At 35.7% G+C, this 18,595-nt stretch overlaps 1 pseudogene across 1 annotated transcript; it reads right to left on the bottom strand.

Annotated features, from left to right (window-relative positions):
• Positions 1-2,799: 2,799 nt before the first annotated feature.
• Positions 2,800-5,320, bottom strand: LOC306641624 (sodium/potassium-transporting ATPase subunit beta-3-like; annotated as a pseudogene). The gene has a single exon. The product of its transcript is annotated as a sodium/potassium-transporting ATPase subunit beta-3-like (transcript).
• Positions 5,321-18,595: the final 13,275 nt, after the last annotated feature.

Genomic DNA, 18,595 nt, shown 5'->3' with positions numbered 1-18,595 from the left:
CTGTTCAGTTCCTTAACCAATTTATTTATTGTATTATTTGTTTTTTGGTGTTAAGTTTTTTGAGTTCTTTATATTCCCAGAGATTAGTGAAGAGCACTGTCTTTAAAGATAAGAAATATGGTGGAATTCCAGTCTCAAAAAATAAAATTTCAAAAAGTAAAGATATATGTAAGAAGTTTTATTGCTTCATTGAGCAGAGAAATTAAAAGGAAAGGAAGTGGTTAAATAATTTGTGGTAAATACATACTGAATACATATATACTATGAATGTATCAATGTCAATAGCAAGAACTTGGGGAGAAAAAAAACAAGATGTAGAAATGTAAATACAATATGTTCTTGTTTGGTTACTGAAACTGACAAAAAGTGTGTGTGTGTAACATATGACTAAATTAGTACAGAAACACTTCTAAGTTGTTACCATCAGTGCCCAGGGAATTAAAGCTAGGCACTGATATAAGTAAAATAAGGAGATGAAATAGAAACAAACAAAATGGTAATAATAAACACTGTATTTTTAAGGTATATGATCACATTTATGCATTTGTGTAAAATTATGTATAGGATTAAAGGATCCATGCAATATGTTTATCTTCCTTTTTTATTAGTGCACTTATTTTTCCATTTTGAGTTCTATGTGTTGTTTATATATTCTGGATAAAAGTTTTTTACTAAATGTGCTTGTTGAAAATATTATGCCTTGCTCTGTGACTTTTTTAAAAAACATAATTAATGCTATATTTCAAATGGCAGAAGATTTAAATTTTGATGAAATTCAAATGATTTTTTTCATGCTCACATGCTTTTCATGAGTAGTTTGAGAAATCTGTGTCTACCCTCAAGGTCACACACATTTTCTCCTGCAATTCATTTCAATCAATATTCATGTATGATTTGAGGTGGGGTCTGATATTTGTTTTAAGTCTTTAGTCATCTGGAAAATGGAATTTACAATCACAATGAGATACCACTACAAATCAGCCAAAATGTCTAAAATTAAAAAGGCAGACAATACAAGTGTTTTCAAAAAAGTCTTTAGCAACTGATACTCTCATTCATTATTGGTAGGAATAAAAAAATGTTACAACTTTGGAAAACAAGTTGAATTTCTTATAAATTAACCAAATGACTCCCATAGCATGTGTTCTAACAATTATACTTTCAGTTATTTATGTAAAAGAAATGAAAACATAGCTTCACACAGACACTTATAAATAAATCTCACATCTTTTTTTATTTTTTTAATTTTTTATTTTTTCAAACTAAAATTAAATCCAACAACCAATAAATCAATTCAAAATACAAAACAAAACTGTGGTACATCAAGAATAGGAAGTTATACTCCATGTACATATAAGTCAAAATCCATTCTACTGCCATGTATAACTCAAAGGAACAAATTTTTTTAAAAAATTAAGTTAAAAAAATTACATCCATAATACTATTAAATAATAAAAATTAGAAAGTAAATGAATGATTCATGCAATAACATAACTGAACCTCAATACTATTATGCTGAGTGAACAACCCTGACATATAAAAATATGTATTTTCTACTTCATTTAGATGAAATGAGACCAGTGGAGTTACCTAGGGAAGACCTCAGGAGGAACTAATTGCAAAGTTCAGAAAGTTCTTCTTGAAATGATGGAAATGTCCAACATCTTGACTGGGATGATGATTACACAGTTGGATACATTTGTCACACTGATGGAACTGTACTTTTAAAAGGTAAGTCTAAGAAAATTATCCTTCAATAACTAAGAAAAAGGAAACGAATTGAATTAGTTTGAAAGATACACAAATAAAATAAAGCCCTTTATGAAGGCTCTTAGACACCAAAACTTTCTGCTGCATGGCTCTCTGGGCTTCTCGGATTCTTGTCAAACTCCCTATACTTAAGCCAAAGCTTCTTTCCAAATGGATTCAAAACAGCTGATCCAATCTTTTTAAAAAGGATAATACTCCTCTAAAATGTTAGATTCATTTATTTCTTTGGTGTTTCTTATGAATTGCCAATGTGCATCTGTTTAAAAAAATTGCAAGTGTGAGTTTTATGAGCTAATATTCCTTGTGGGTAGTGGGCCTATTTATGGCTTCACAGACAACTATTGACCACTGCTATATAGTCTGTAGCACAATTTAATGAGATCTGTCAGGCACAGATAATAATTTATACCTTTGACTCTTTGAGCCATCAGTGTTTACCCCTCTAGGCAGCCCACTGCTGCTAGAGTCAGGTCAAATAATGATCAGAGAGCAGGTGCTGCACATTCAGATCACCTGGTCGCTGTTTAAAACTACTGCTTCCCAGTCCCCATCTCAGGTCTGCCAAATCAAAGTGTCCAGGGGTGAGGCCTGGGCACTGAAATTTCTAAGAAGCTCCTTAGATCATCCAAATGCACAGTCAGCATTGGAAATCACCATTTCAAAGACAAAGAATTTTTTTTTAAAAAAACCTAAACCTCATGACAGGTAACCATTTAAAAAAGCACAGGAAGCCTGCATTAAGAAGAAAGACAAACATTTTTAAATTAAATCAAATAAATAAATGTGTTTAACTTCAGAATCTCCTCTTTGACTGCACAGTTGGACCATGAAGAGTTCATGGACCAACTATGATCCAGCAGGCACAGTCTCAAATTGATGGCTGAGAGGGAGACATACAAAGGTCACACAAAGGCTACTGAAGTTCCTTGATCTCCTCTTTCCTTCCTTCCTTCCTTCCTTCCTTCCTTCCTTCCTTCCTTCCTTCCTTCCTTCCTTCTTTCTTTCTTTCTTTCTTTCTTTCTTTCTTCCTTTCTTTCTTTCCACCATTGTATCTCCATCTCTGTAGTAGAGCTGAACCAGTCTGCATAGAACTCATTCTCATTTGTCCTACGTAGCTCCACTTCTGAGCCATCCCATCCACTCACCAAGAATATCACTACCTGCCCTGGTAAATAAAGCATCTGCTCTTCCTTCAAAACCTGGTCCACACGACTCTTCTGCAGTGTGATAAGTAGAATTCCTATTTGCAGATTGTCCCAGCCTTACATCTCAAAGTGTGTTCCCTGCAACAGCCACATCAGCACCATCCCTGAGGAACTGGGGAGAAATGAAGAAACTGAGGCTCTTTTGGTCAGATCTACTCAGTGAGAATCTGCACGTTGACAAGATCCCCAGGCAATTCAGAAATCACCGGGTATTTTCCTGGGAGGCACTGGAGAGGAAGGGCAAGACTGCTTTGGCCTTTCTTTCCTTTACACCATAGGGCTACGGTATGGGCTGAGTTCTATAAGATGCCGCTGCAGAGGTGATTCTTTGTAAACTCTCTCCTGCTCTTCCCAGGTTCTATTGGCAATGTTCTGAAATGTGACCTCCTCTTTGACGTCTTCCTTATTCCCCTGAAGTACAGGTGACATGGAAAATCTTGCTTTCTCACATGCCCTGGAAGAAAAAGTAAGACTTCTCCATGCACAGTACAGGAGAAAAGATGAGTGTTAACTTTTTAAAAATGAACATACAATTTATGTATCATAAAAGTCACCTTTTTGATGTACACTTTGGTAGGTTTAACATAATCACAAAGTCATCCAACCATCACGACTTATTTCAGAATTTACTGTTTTCATCCATGCTGCAACATGAATAAGTACCACATTCATTTTTTTCGGGGGGCAAGGGCAACCAGGGATTGAACTCAGGGGCACTTGACCACTAAGTCACATCCCCAGTCTTATTTTGTATTTTATTGAAAGACAGGGTCTCCCTGAGTTGCTTAGTGCCTTGCTGATGCTACAGTTGACTTTGTCTCAGCCTCCCAAGTCACTGGAATTACAGGCGTGCACCACCGCTCCCTGCCCTCATTCATTTTTATGACCAGAATAATGTCTACGTCCATTGTATGGATCTACTACATTTTGCTCATTTTTTATTATTCGATGCACATGAAGGCTATTTCCACTTTTTGACTATTAAGGAACATTTGTGAACGTATTTTTTTCTACGGACATAGGTTTTTCATTTTTTTCCAAGATAACACATTAACACCTCTATTTTCTTTTTGTTTTTTCCCATTCACATATAGAAATTCTTTTTTTCCTGCTCATGTGCAGAACTTCCCATACTCATTGTTTACAGTTATAAGGTCACTTGATGGTGACCAGGTACCATTTTATACCTAAAACTTTGTTGGCATCAAGATATGAAAATCAAACAGTGTTAAATTCATAAAATGTTTACATAGCACAGCACATCAAGCTTCAGACATTTGACAATTAAACCACATGAAAAGAGGGCAAGACTCCCATCCTATGTGTTCAGAATCAGGAGTTCACTGGTTCCTATCAGGTGACTATACACTAACTGGTTCAAAGGGCAGCAGAGGCAACAGATAATTACATCAGGGGACATGAAACACAATGATCTGGAAGCACATTTATGATGTTACCCCAGTGTCCTGTGCCACACAACTTTCTCCAATGTGGTCTCATAATTCTAGAATGGTAGGTTCAGCTGATACAAAATGAAGACAGACAACATTTATTCTGTGGAGACCTCCTACTTACCCCGTGCACATGCTATGATTTTGAACACAACTGGTCCCCAAAACTTGTCATACTTGTCATTGATCATCCTTATTTGTTAAGTTGGGTGATTCATCAAGTTTGCACTCAGCTGTTATTCATTTCCGGTACTATTAGATCCAAAGATGACCTGGAGAGCAACTAATGCTGCAGATGTCCCACATTTAGTTTTTTACCATCATATGGAAAATACTTTAAGTCTATAGCTACAAGATTAGGATACATTTCTATAGCTACTATGATTTCATTTCTGTTCATTTTCACAAGAGTACAAGGTTTGCCTTTGAAATGGTCAAAATTAGGATCATCAATACCACTGCATGTTTAAAGTAATAGGAAACTGACATGCAACATAAACTGGACCCTTCTGTTCCAAAAGTATTCCATCAGGACAGACTCTAAGATTCTTCTGTCCTTCTACAGAAGATGATTTTAGAAAATTCTTAAGATTTTTAATACCTTTCCTAGAAACTTGGATCTGATGCACTAAATGTGTATTTCAATGCAGTCACTAGTTTTAGAAAAATCGTTAAGTCCTGCACTAGGAATCATGTCACCATATTTCGGAAACTCCTCATTCAGAGTCTGAACCATTGCCACATTGTGAACAAGAAACAAGGTAGAAGAGTGGAGTGAGATTGAACCCAGCTCCTGGTGGTGTACCCCAGGAACTCTCTGGTGGTTGGGTTGTAGACCAAGAGCTTCTACTCAGCCAGGCTCTGGATGAAGGACTACCTCTCACTTTTTGTCATGGTGTGTGTGTGATGGCAAAGAACACGAAAGCGCATCCCAGCGTCTGGCAGCACAACCCCACAAAGGCAGTGGAGAGCAGCACAGCCGAGAACTTGAGCCAACTCTGATTTTAATTGTTTTGAGTGTATACTTAGTAGTGGGATTGTTAGGTCAAATGGCAACTCTGTGTTTAGCTTCTAGTGTCAACCTTGTTTCCCAAAACAGATGCTTCATTTTACATCCCATCAACAATGCATGAGAATTCCACTACCTTGACTGCTAATTGTCCATCTTTTTTATTTGACTGTCAAGTATAACAGTATTAGTAGATCATTGTGGTTGTGATTTGTATTTGTTAAAGATTAATAATATCAAGAACAGTTTCATGTACTACTACCTATTTGAATGTCATTGGTACAATTTTTCATTGATCTATTTATCAATGAGTTGCAATAGTTCTTATATATTCTGGACACCAGTTCTTTATCACACATATACACATATGATATAAATATTTTTATAAATATATATATACTTGCAAATATTTTCTCTAATTCTGTGAAGGTTCTCTCTACTTTCTTTTTAGCCTTAGAAACATGAAAGTTTTCATTATAACCAAGTCCAATTTGTCTATTGATTGTGCTTTTTCTATCATATAGAAGAAACTATGGTCAAACCCAAGCTCACAAAGATTTATACCCAATTCTTTGTTTCCTTTTAATAATTTTTTATTAGTTCTACTATTCAGGTTTTTAATCCGTTTTGAGTTCATTTTTGTACAGGGTATGAAGAAAAGGACCAGCTTCATTCTTTAACATATGGATACCCAGTTGTCCCATCACCATATGTTGAAAAGATCATTTTTCCTTTCTTTAAGTATCTCGTCTTCCTTGTTAAAAATCAATGGCTGAAAATGTGAGGGTTTGTTTCTCTCAATTTGATTCCGTAATGTCTTGATCACTGTGGCTTTGTAGTAAGTTTTAAAATCAGAAAATGTGAATCCTCTAGCATTGTTCAATTTTTACAAGATTGTTTTGACTATTTTTAGTTTTTAAATTTTTTTTATGAATTTCAGGATCAGTTTGTGAATATCTACGAGAATTCAGCTGGAATTTTGATAAAGATGCTTTAATCTATAGATCACTTCACAAGTATTAACATATTAACATTATATTTTCTAAACATGAATATTGGTATCATGCCATTTATTTAGATCTTTTTCATATTCCTTCAACATTTTATAGTTTTCATAATTCTTTTCACTTTTCTACTGAATTTATTTCTAAACAGCTTATTCTTTTTGAAGTCATTGTAAATGGAATTGTTTTCATAATTTTATTTTCAGATGGGCTATTGGTAGTTTATAAAATTTGACTAATGTTTATATATTGATTAGGTATCTGAAATTTATTCATTATTTCTAATAAATATTTTTTGGTGAATTTCTAAAGATTTTCTATATTCAAGATTATGTCATCTGGGCATGAAGTTAGTTTTATTTCTTCTGTTTCATTCTGTATATCATTTTTTTCTCCTCTCCTAATTGCCCTAACTAAAACTCCTGGTACAATGTTGAATGGATCTGGCAAAGTTAAACATACCTACCTGTCTTGTTCCTGATCTTGGAGAAAAAATTTTCAGTCTTATAATGAAGTACAATGTTAGCTGTGGTTTTTCATAAATGCTTACTGTGAAGTTGACAAGCTTCCAGTCTATTCCTAGTTTTTTGTATATTTTTATCTTGGAAGGATGTCAGATTTTGTCTAATACTTTCCCTGTGTCCATTGGGAGAATCAACTGTTTTTTGTTTTTATGCTGTTAATATGTGTATTAAATTGATTATTTTTCATAAAGAGAATTTCCAGTATCAATCCCATGTGGTCATGATGTGTGATCCTTTTTTATTTTTCATTAGTTTTTTAATTTGTTCTAATGAGTTATATATGACAGTAGAATGCATGTTTGCATTTTGATAAAGCATATGTAAATTGAGTATAATTTCTCATATTTCTGATGTACAAGTAGGATGAAATCAGTCATGCAGTCATATACGTACATGAGGTAATAAATGTCTATTTCACTCTACTGTCCTTCCTACCCCCATACCTCCATTTCACTCTACTGTCCTTCCTACCCCCATACCTCCTCCCCTCCCTTTACTCCCCTCTACCTAATATAAAGTAACTGTATTCTTCCCTAGCACCCCCCGCCTTGTTTATTGTGAATTAGTATCCACATATCAGAGAAAACATTTGTCCTTTGGATTTTTGGGTTTGGTTTATTTCACTTAGCATGATCTCCTCTAGTTTCATCCATTTACTGGCAAATGCAATAATTTCATTCTTCTTTAAAGCTGAGTAATATATCACATTTTATTTATCCATTTATCTTTTAAAGGACACCGAGATTTGTTCCACGCTTTAGCTATCATGAATTGAGCGACTATAAACATTGATGTGACTGTGTCACTGTAATATGCTAATTTTAAGATCTTTGGGTATAAACTGAGGAGTGGGATAGCTGGGTCAAATGGTGGTTCCATTCCAAGCTTTCTGAGGAATCTCCATACTGCTTTCCAGAGTGGCTGCACTAATTTGCAACCCCACCAGCAATGTATGAGTGTACCTTTTTCCCCACATCCTCGCCAACACCTATTGTTGCTTATGTTCTTGATAATCGCCATTCTAATTGGGGTGAGATGAAATCTTAGGGTAGTTTTGATTTGCATTTCTCTTACTACTAGAGATGTTGAACATTTTTTCATATATCTGTTGATTGCTTGTACATCTTCTTCTGTGAAGTGACTGTTCATTTCCTTAGCCCATTTGTTGATTGGATTATTTGTATTCTTGGTGTAGAGTTTTTTGAGTTCTTTATAGATTCTGGAGATTAGTGCTCTATATGAAGTATGATTGGCAAAGATATTCTCCCACTCTGTAGGCTCTTTCTTCACATTTCTCATAGTTTCCTTTGCTGAGAGAAAGCTTTTTAGTTTGAATCTATCCCGGTGGTTGATTCTAGCTTTTATTTCTTGTGCTATGGGAGTCCTGTTAAGGAAGTCTGACCCTAAGCCAACAAGTTGAAGGTTTGGACCTACTTTTTCTTCTATAAGATGCAGTGTCTCTGGTCTGATTCTGAGGTCCTTGATCCATTTTGGGTTGAGTTTTGTGCAGGGTGAGAGATAGGGGTTTAATTTCATTCTGTTGCATATGGATTTCCAGTTTTCCGAGCACCATTTGTTGAAGAGGCTATCTTTTCTCCATTGCATATTTTTGGCACCTCGTCTAGTATGAGAAAATTGTATTTATCTGGGTTTGTGTCCATGTCCACTATTCTGTACCTGTCTATTTTGGTACCAATACCATGCCGTTTTTGTTACTATTGCTTTGTAATAGAGTTGAAGATCTGGTATTGCAATACCCCCTGCTTCGCTCTTTCTACTGAGGATTGCTTTAGCTATTCTGGGTTTTTTATTCTTCCAGATGAATTTCATAATTGCTTGCTCTATTTCTGTAAGGTACACCATTGGGATTTTAATTGGAATTGCATTGAATCTGTATAGCACTTTTGGTAGTATGGCCATTTTGACAATATTAATTCTGCCTATCCAAGAACATGGGAGATCATTCCATCTTCTAAGGTTTTATTTAATTTCTTTCTTTAGTGTTCTGTAGTTCTCATTGTAGAGGTCTTTCACCTCTTTAGTGAGATTGATTCCCAAGTATTTTATTTTTTTTGATGCTATTGTGCATGGGGTAGTTTTCCTAATTTCTCTTTCTGAAGATTCATCACTTATGTATAAAAATGCATTGGATTTATGAGCATTGATCTTGTAACCTGCTACTTTACTGAATTCACTTATGAGTTCTAAGAGTTTTCTGGTGGAATTTCCAGGTTCCTCTAAATATATAATCATGTCATCAGCAAAAAGGGATAGTTTGAGTTCTTCTTTTCCAATTTGTATCCCTTTAATTTCTTTGGTTTGTCTAATTGCTCTGGCTAGAGTCTCAAAAACAATGTTGAATAGAAGTGGTGAAAGAGGGCATCCCTGCCTTGTTCCAGTTTTTAGGAGGAATGCTTTCAGTTTTTCACCATTTAGAATGATATTGGCCATGGGCATAGCGTGGATGGCCTTTATATTGTTAAGGAATGTTCCCACTATGCCAATTTTCTCTAGTGTTTTGAGCATGAAGGGATGCTGTGTTTTATCGAATGCTTTTTCTGCTTCTATTGAAATAATCATGTGATTCTTAACTTTTAGTCTGTTGATATGGTGAATGACATTTATTGATTTCTGGATGTTGAACAAACCTTGCATCCCTGGGATAAAACCCACTTGATCGTGGTGCACTATCTTTTTATATATTTTTGTATGCAATTTGCTAAAATTTTGTTGAGAATTTTTGCATCGATGTTCATTAAGGATATTGGTCTGAAATTTTCTTTTTAGTTTTTTTTTGTAGTATAAATCTGATAGGGAAGAAGTCTCACAAATGTTGTTTATATAGAAACATCTTAATTTCTTCACTTTTAAAAGATAGTTTTACTTAATGTAGAATTCTTGGTTGGCAAACTTTTACCTTCAGTACTTGAAATATATCATACCATGGTTTCTAAAGATGAGTCCCTTATTAATCTTATTGAAGATGCCTATACGAAGTTGAGTCTCTTTTCCCTTGCCCATTTTGATATTTTTTTGTTACTTAAGTTGTTTGATTATGATATACATAATTATGCATTTTTTTAGTTTTCTGACTTGGAGTTTTCAAGTGTCTTGGGTGAGTAGAACAATGTTTCTTTAATTTATAGTAGCTAATTTAAAGTTTGCCTAGTAAATCCAATGTGTTTGCTCACTCAGCAATATTTTCTGTTGGCATTTTTTTCCCTCATATTTTTCCTGATTCCTTCTAGGTATTTTTCTCATTCATTGTTTTAAGCTGAATATTTTAAACACAATACTATGGTAACCCTAGAAATTAGACTACTCTTCCTTCCCAGAATTTGTTTTGTTTTTCATTATTGTTGTTGTCATCACTATTTGTTTAATGGCTTTCCTGAACTAATTCCACAAAATTTGTACTCATTTTTGTTCATGTGTACTGAATCATAGCTTGTTTTATTTTGTGATTAACTTCTTTTTCTAAATTATTTATTTACCTTTTTTATTTTTTACAGACTGCATTTTGATTCATTGTACACAAATAGGGTACATAATTTTGCTTCTGTGGTTGTACATGATGTAGATTCATACCATTTGTATAATCATACAAGTACATAGGGTAATGATGTCTGTTTCATTCCACCATTTTTCATACCCCTCCCTTCCTCTCATTTCCTTCTACATAATCTAAAGTTCCTCCAACTTCTGGTTAGACAATTTGCTTAAATATCTTGAAACAATTAGCCTTCTAGTCTTTCCTGAGGCCTCAATGTATGTGATTGGGGACAATTCTGATTCTCTGCAGATAGGTATTCTCCACATTAGTCTTTAAATCTTTTTGTGCAGAAGTGTGAGATAATCCTGAGACTGTGTGGTTTAGTTTTTTATCACTGTGATCAAAACACCTAATATAATACCACCCTCCTTCCCCCCCTTATATGTCCTCATCTGCTTATCAGCGAGATCATTCATCCTTTAGTTTTTTGAGAATGGCTTATCTCACTTAGCATGATATTCTCCAATTTCATCCATTTGCCTGCAAATGCCATAATTTTATCATTCTTCATAGCAGAGTAATATATCACCGTATATATATGCCACAGTTTCTTTATCCATTCATCAACTGAAGGGCATCTAGGTTGGTTCCACAATCTGGCTATGCTGAATTGAGCAGCTATGAACATTGATGTGGCTGTATCTCTGTAGTATGCTGATTTTAAATCCTTTGGGTATAGGCCAAGGAGTGGGATAGCTGGGTCAAATGGTGGTCCCATTCCAAGCTTTCTGAGGAATCTCCATACTGCTTTCCAGAGTGGCTGCACTAATTTGCAGCCCCACCAGCAATGTATGAGTGTACCTTTTTCCCCACATCCTCGCCAACACATGTTGTTGCTTGTGTTCTTGATAATCGCCATTCTAATTGGGGTGAGATGGAATCTTAGGGTAGTTTTGATTTGCATTTCTCTTATTACTAAAGATGGTGAACATTTTTTCATATATCTGTTGATTGCTTGTACATCTTCTTCTGTGAAGGGTCTGTTCATTTCCTTAGCCCATTTGTTGATTGGATTATTTGTATTCTTGGTATAGAGGTTTTTGGGTTCTTTATAGATTCTGGAAATTAGTGCTCTATCTGAAGTATGAGGGGCAAAGATATTCTCCCACTCTGTAGGCTCTCTCTTCACATTACTGATAGTTTCCTTTGCTGAGAGAAAGCTTTTTAGTTTGAATCTATCCCGGTGGTTGATTCTAGCTTTTATTTCTTGTGCTATGGGAGTCCTGTTAAGGAAGTCTGACCCTAAGCCAACAAGTTGAAGGTTTGGACCTACTTTTTCTTCTGTAAGATGCAGTGTCTCTGGTCTGATTCTGAGGTCCTTGATCCATTTTGGGTTGAGTTTTGTGCAGGGTGAGAGATAGGGATTTAGTTTCACTCTGTTGCATATGGATTTCCAATTTTCCCAGCACCATTTGTTGAAGAGGCTATCTTTTCTCCATTGCATATTTTTGGAACCTTTGTCTAGTATGAGAAAATTGTATTTATCTGGGTTTGTGTCCATGTCCTCTATTCTGTACCATTGATCTACCTGTCTATTTTGGTACCAATACCATGCCGTTTTTGTTACTATTGCTTTGTAATAGAGTTGAAGATCTGGTATTGCAATACCCCCTGCTTCGCTCTTTCTACTGAGGATTGCTTTAGCTATTCTGGGTTTCTTATTCTACCAGATGAATTTCATAATTGCTTGCTCTATTTCTGTAAGGTACACCATTGGGATTTTAATTGGGATTGCATTGAATCTGTATAGCACTTTTGGTAGTATGGCCATTTTGACAATATTAATTCTTCCTATCCAAGAACATGGGAGATCGTTCCATCTTCTAAGGTTTTCTTTAATTTCTTTCTTTAGTGTTCTGTAGTTCTCATTGTAGAGGTCTTTCACCTCTTTAGTGAGATTGATTCCCAAGTATTTTTTTTTTTTGAGGCTATTGTGAATGGGGTAGTTTTCCTAATTTCTCTTTATGAAGATTAATCACTTATGTATAAAAATGCGTTGGATTTATGAGCATTGATCTTGTAACCTGCTACTTTACTGAATTCACTTATGAGTTCTAAGAGTTTTCTGGTGGAATTTCCAGGTTCCTCTAAATATATAATCATGTCATCAGCAAACAGGGATAGTTTGAGTTCTTCTTTTCCAATTCGTATCCCTTTAATTTCTTTGGTTCATCTAATTGCTCTGGCCAGAGTCTCAAGAACGATGTTGAATAGAAGTGGTGAAAGAGGGCATCCCTGCCTTGTTCCAGTTTTTAGGGAGAATGCTTTCAGTTTTTCACCATTATAATGATATTGGCCATGGGCTTAGCATAGATGGCCTTTATATTGTCAAGGAATGTTCCCACTACCCCATTTTTTCTAGTGTTTTGAGCATGAAGGAATGCTGTGTTTTATCAAATGCTTTTTCTGCATCTATTGAAATAATCATGTGATTCTTAACTTTTAGTCTGTTGATATGGTGAATGTCATTTATTGATTTCCTGATGTTGAACCAACCTTGCATCCCTGGGATAAAACCCACTTGATCATGGTGCACTATCTTTTTAATATGTTTTTGTATGTGATTTCCTAAATTTTTGTTGAAAATTTTTGTGTCAATATTCATTAAGGATATTGGTCTGAAATTTTCTTTCCTCGAGGTGTCTCTGTCTGGTTTAGGTATCAGGGTGATATTGGCTTCATAGAATGAGTTTGGGAAGGTTCCCTCTTCTATTTTATGGAATACTTTGAGAAGTATTGGAATGAGCTCTTCTTTAAAGGTTTTGTAGAACTTGGCTGAGAACCCATCTGGTCCCGGACTTTCTTTGTTGGTTTCTTTGATGACCTCTTCTATTTCATTGCTTAAAATTGATTCATTTAAGTTGTGTATGTAGTACTCGTTCAGTTTAGGTAATTCATATGTCTCTAGAAACTTGTTGATGTCTTCGAGGTTTTCTGTTTTGTTGGAGTATAGATTTTCAAAATAGCTTCTAATTATGTTTTGTATTTCACTCGTATCTGTTGTGATATTTCCTTGTTCATTCCGAATTTCAGTAATTTGAGTTTTCTCCCTCTTACTCTTTGTTAGTGTGGTTAAGGGTTTATCAATTTTGTTTATTTTTTCAATGAACCAGCTATTTATTTTGTTAATTTTTCCAATTGTTTCTTTTGTTTCAATTTCGTTGATTTTGGCTCTGATTTTAACTATTTCCTGTCTTCTATTACTTTTGGTGTTGGTCTGCTCTTCTTTTTCTAGGGCTTTGAGCTGTAGTATTAAGTCATTTATTTGTTGATTTCTACTTCTTTTGTTGAATGCGCCCAATGAAATAAATCTTCCTCTCAGTACTGCTTTCATAGTGTCCCAGAAATTTTGATATGATGTGTCTTTATTCTTGTTTACTTCTAAGAATTTTTTTATTTCCCTCCTGATGTCTTCTGTTATCCATTCATCATATAATAGTGTATTATTTTATCTCCAGGTATTGGAGAAGTTTCTGTTTTTTATTCTGTCATTTATTTCTAATTTCAATCCATTATGATCTGATAGAGTACAAGGTAGTATCTCTATCTTCTTGTATTTGCTAACAGTAACTTTGTGGCATAAAACATGGTCTATTTTAGATAAGGATCCATGTGCTGCTGAGAAGAAAGTGTATTTGTTATTCGTTCTTTGTTGGATGGTATATTCTATATAAGTCAGTTAAGTCTAAATTGTTGATTGTGTTATTGAGATCTATGGTTTCTTTATTCAATTTTTGTTTGGACGATCTATCCAGTGGTGAGAGATGTGTGTTAAAATCGCCTAGTATTATTGTGTTGTGGTCTATTTGATTTCTGGAATTGAGAAGGATTTGTTTGACATACATGAGTGAGCCAATGTTTGGGGCATAGATATTTATGATTGTTATGTCTTGCTGATTTATGGCTTCCCTTAAGCAGTATGTAATGTCCTTCTTTATCCCTTTTGACTGGTTTTGGCTTGAAGTCCACATTATCTGAAATGAGGATGGATACTCCAGCTTTTTTGCTGTGTTCGTGTGCATGGTATGTTTTTTCCCATCCTTTCACCTTTAGTCTATGGGTATCTCTTTCTATGAGATGAGTCTCTTGCAGGCAGCATATTGTTGGATTTTTCTTTTTAATCTAATCTGCCAGTCTATGTCTTTTGATTGATGAGTTCAGGCCATTAACATTCAGGGTTATTATTGTGATATGATTTGTATTCCCAGTCATTTGACTCCTTTTTGTTTTTTGACATGATTTGGTTTCTCCTTTATTTGGCTATTCCTTTAGGCTAGTTCCTCCCATTGCTGATTTGCATCATTGTTTTTCATCTCTTCCTCATGGAATATTTTGCTGAAAATGTTTGTAATGCCGGCTTTCTTTTTGTAAATTCCTTTCGCTTTTGTTTATCATGGAAGGATCTTATTTCATCGTCAAATCTGAAAGTATGTTTTGCTGGGTATAAGATTCTTGGTTGGCATCCGTTTTCTTTCAGGGCTTGGTAAATGTTGTTCCAGGCCCTTGTAGCTTTTAGGGTCTGGATTGAAAAATCTGCTGATATTCTTATTGGTTTCCCCCTGAATGTAATTTGATTCTTTTCTCTTGCAATCTTTAAAATTCTGTCTTTATTTTGTATGTTAGGTATTTCCATAATAATGTGCCTTGGTGTGGGTCTGTTGTAATTTTGTATATTTAGAGTCCTATAAGCCTCTTGTACTTGGTTTTCCATTTCATTCTTCAGATTTGGGAAATTTTCTGATATTATTTCATTGAATAGATGTTCATTCCTTTGGTTTGTTTCTCTAAGCCTTCCTCAATCCCAATAATTCTTAAATTTGGCCTTTTCATGATATCCCATAATTCTTGGAGATTCTGTTCATGATTTCTTGTCATCTTCTGTTTGGTCAACTTTGTTTTCAAGGTTAAATATTTTATCTTCAATATCTGAGGTTCCATCTTCCAGGTGTTCTATCCTATTGGTTATGCTTTCTATGGAGTTTTTAACTTGGTTTATTGTTTCCTTCATTTCAAGGATTTCTGTTTTTTTTTTTTTTCAATATCTCTAACTCTTTATTGAAATGATCTCTTGCTTCCCATATTTGCTCTTTTAACTGTTGATTGGTGCGATCATTTAATGCCTGCATTTGCTCTTTCATCTCATCCTTCAATGCCTGCATTTGCTCTTTCATCTCCTTGTTTGCTTCCCTGATTGTTTTAATTATGTACCTTCTGAACTCCCTTTCTGACATTTCTTCTGCTGTGCTGTCATTGGGTTTTATTGATATAGTATCTAGGTTTGTTTGGGACATTTTCTTCCCTTGTTTTCTCATATTGGTCAGATGTCAGTGGGACTCTGTGATATTGCAGATTTCCTCTATTGGCTTACAGTGTCCCTGTAGATTTCCAGTGTATCACCTTCCATCCTTCAGTAGCCTGAAGTCTTGAATTAACTTGATAATGCAGTGCTTCCGAAGAAAGCTGCCCCTAGCCCATTACTGGTTCCAGGGCTTGGAGCTGGCTCTGTGTGGAAAGGCTCTCACTGGGGGTCCTGCTCCAAGAAGCTGGCCGTGTGGGAGGAGCACTCCGCCGGAGTGCCCAGGGCTGCCTGGAGATGAGTCTAGGTGCCCTGCCCTACTCTAATAAGTTGCCCGAATCCGGGCGTGCCGCCCGGGCCAAGCCTCACCGGGTGGGGGAGACTCACCCCATGGCTCTATTTTAGTCTGAGTCTTTCAATGCCTCCCCTTCTTGAGTCCTGGGTTCTGGAGCGACTGGAGATGCACTCACCCTCTAGTCCACCATCTTGGATTGCCCCATGGAAAAAGCCTGCGGCCGGAGGGAACAGGGCCACCAGGAGAGGTCTCTGGCTGCCCTTCCCTGGTCCCAGAGGCTGCTTGAGGGTCAGAGATCTCATCTGGCTTGGGGACTTTTGGCTGGCTCTGTGTAGAAAGGCTCTCACTGGGTGGTCTGCTCTGAGAAGCTAGCCTAGACAGGCGCTTCCTGCCAGAGGGAGCCGGGCTGCTTCGGGAAGTCCCTGGCTGCCCTGTCCTGGTCTCTGAAGCAACCTGCGGGCGGGCGAAGAGTTAGATTTTTGAGATCTTATTTTAAAACTTGCCACAGATGAAATAGGGGCAGCTACTAATATTCTATGAAAGGGTCAAATACCTTCTTAGCCCTTTTTTGTTTCACCATTAGTAATCTACAAATTTAGACTCTACTGTTTCATATGCCTAATGTTTCAGACACCTAATTCAGGTGGCAGACACTCAGTTCTTTAGGAAAGCTTGCTAAGTAATAAGGGTGGTCATGCTAGGAATTCAAACAAGACAGGAATGGATGTGGTTTAGTGACTGCATGTATTATCAGACACTGAAACATCAACAGCATAGATTTCTTGCCTCCTGCAGTTGCTCTTTCTCCCTCCTCTTATCAATACAGTTGACTTTCAGTTTCTGCCTTCTGGTTTTGCAACTGCAGTCAACCAGAGAGGGCAGCTCGGAAATTGCTGGAAAACTATCCTGGAAAATGGTGCTCTACTAGGCTGCTTTTATTTATTTATTGCATGTGTGTGTGTGTTGTTTTATTTCATTTTATTTTCTTTATTAAAGAATAGTGATAATTCTTTCTTTCATTTCTCTTTTCTGAAAGGTAAATGAGAGAATTATTCTCATAGCCCTCAAAGGAAAATTTGACCCCATATGGTGTGTGACTTTATTTCTTATTAATGTTTATAAAATAAAATTTGTTGGAATATAAGCTATATTTTTAAAGGCACCCATTTTAATTGTACAGTTTAATGAATTTAAGGAAAATATTTGGGCCTGTGTAATCAACTCTCCACCTCCTAACATAGAAACTTTCTATCAATCTAAAACTGTTCATTGGTGGTCCTTTGCATTCAAATCCGCCACCCCAAATCCCAACTCCAGGTGTTTACAGATCTCTTTTCTGTCAACAGAGATTCATTTTACCTTTTATAGAATTTCATACGAATGGAATCATGCAGTATGAATGTTAATTTGACTTTTTTCTCCATGTAATGTTTTTGAGATTATCCATGTTTTTGTATGTGTTGGTGGCTTATTAATTTTTAATTCTAAATAGAATTGCATTACATGGGTATGCCACAGTTTATTCATTCATCATTTAATAAATTATTTTTTAATAGTTTGCTTGTGCCATGAATAAGTCTGCTATGCATGTTTACATGCAAATCTCTATGTGGATGTATATTTTCATTTTTTTAAAGTAAATGTCAAAGAATGTAAATTACTGGGTCAAAAAGTAATTATATCTTTAAGAATGTAAGAAAGTCCCAAACTTCTCCCAAAGTATTTTACACCCTACCTGCAATATACGAATAACTAAATTGCCCCAAACTCATGCTAACTTTTGATATTGTCAGTTTTTTTTTAATGTTAGCCATTTTAATAGATTTGTGAAGGTATTTGTTTCGATTTGGATCTTCAATGTCCTTCAAAGACCTTGTGTTATAGACTTGCTCAATCTATGGATCCTCTGAAAGGTGGTAGAATGTTTAGAGGTAGAGCCTACTAGAAGGGAGTTAGATAATATCAGGCTGTGCCCTTGAAGGAGATATGGGGACCCAGCCTCACTCTTGCTCTTCTGCTTCCTGGCTGCTATGAGATCAGCAACTTTTTTCTAGCACCTGGTCCCTGCCATGATATCCTGTGCAGCTTTGGGCCAAAGCTACTGGCCCAAGCAACCACAGATTGAAATCTCTGAAATAATCAGCAAAAATAAATCTTTCCTCCTTTTAAGTTGTTTATTTCAGATATTTTGTCACAGCAACGGAAATAGGACTAACACAGTACCTCAATATGATTTTAGTTTGCCTTTCTTAATTGTATAGAGCATCTTTTATGTGAATATTGTCCATTTATATATCTTATTTTTTGAAATGCATTGCCATCTTTACTGAGTTATTACTGGGTTGTTAATCTTATTCTTGGGTTGCAAGAGTTCTTTATATATTTTGGATGTGAGGCATAAATTAGATATCTAGAATGAATATTTTCTCCAAGTACAAGGCTTAATTTGTCATTTTGTGAACCCGTTTCTCAGAGTACAGAAGTTTAT

This window comes from Sciurus vulgaris, assembly GCF_902686455.1.
Source record: "Sciurus vulgaris genome assembly, chromosome: 12".
Classification (NCBI taxonomy): Eukaryota; Metazoa; Chordata; class Mammalia; order Rodentia; family Sciuridae; genus Sciurus; species Sciurus vulgaris.
This window is presented reverse-complemented; position numbering and strand designations above follow the sequence as displayed.